The sequence below is a fragment of the Otolemur garnettii genome, unplaced genomic scaffold, assembly GCF_000181295.1.
Source record: "Otolemur garnettii isolate 467f Iridium unplaced genomic scaffold, OtoGar3 scaffold00157, whole genome shotgun sequence".
Taxonomy (NCBI): domain Eukaryota; kingdom Metazoa; phylum Chordata; class Mammalia; order Primates; family Galagidae; genus Otolemur; species Otolemur garnettii.
In genome coordinates, this window is record NW_003852552.1 from 341,692 (window position 1) to 342,739 (window position 1,048).

Here is a 1,048-nt window from a genome sequence, read left to right on the forward strand (position 1 = left end):
TGAGCCACTATGCCCAGCCTGTTGCTATAGTCTTGAGGCAGAATTTCTTTTTCTCCAAGAAACCTCAATTTTTGTTCTTAGGCCTCCAATGCATTGGATTACACCCACCCACATTATTGAGGTCATCTCTTTTACTTAGTAAACTGTAATATTAGTGATTACATTAATACCGTAAATCAATATTAGTGATTCATTAAAAAGCTTCATATGACAGCCTAGATAAGTTGGCATGTAAAAAGAGCCATCACAATAACTATGTGTACAAAAATCACAAAATGGTTTCCTTTATCCTCTTAAAAGGAAGTTTAAAAATTATCAGTTACTACAAAAAGGTTCAACTATAATACATAAATGAATGAAAATGTTCACAGCTACTGACCAATAGTGATGGCTTTTCAAATTGTTATGAACAGAAACTCTAATATCTAAAAAAGGTAAAAATACAGCTTTTATAAGTATTTGGAGCCTCTCAGAATCTACCCAATATAGTTTCCTGATATCCTTGGCAATACATCTCCTGGGAACCCTAGAATATTACAGTGCATTTGTGAAAACTGTTGATATATCCAAACTGTTAACTCTAATGTCTCTGAAATAAGGCAAATAACAAAAATGAGCAAAGCCCATCAAGAATTGGCACTTGGGGCTCAGCACCTGTAGTTCAGTGGCTAGGGCACCAGCCACCTATCCTGGGGCTGGAGAGTTAGAACCCGGCCCAGGCCTGCCAAACAACAATGACAACTACAACAACAACAAAAAAATAGCCAGGCATCGTGGTGGTGGGGCTTGTAGTCCCAGCTACTTGGCAGGGTGAGGCAAGAGAATTGCTTCAGCTCAAGAGTTTGAGGTTGCTGTGAGCTGTGATGCTACTGCACTCTATCCAAGGCAACATAGTGAGACTCTGTCTCAGAAAAAAAAGAGAGAGAGAGAATTGGCACTTGGCTATATTACTTCTCAGCTCTTGCTAATTGTTGCCCTAAAAGAATGTAGGCCTCATGTTGGCAGATGTCCTAAAGTTTCAATTGCTGAAAAAGAGGATTTTTTTTTT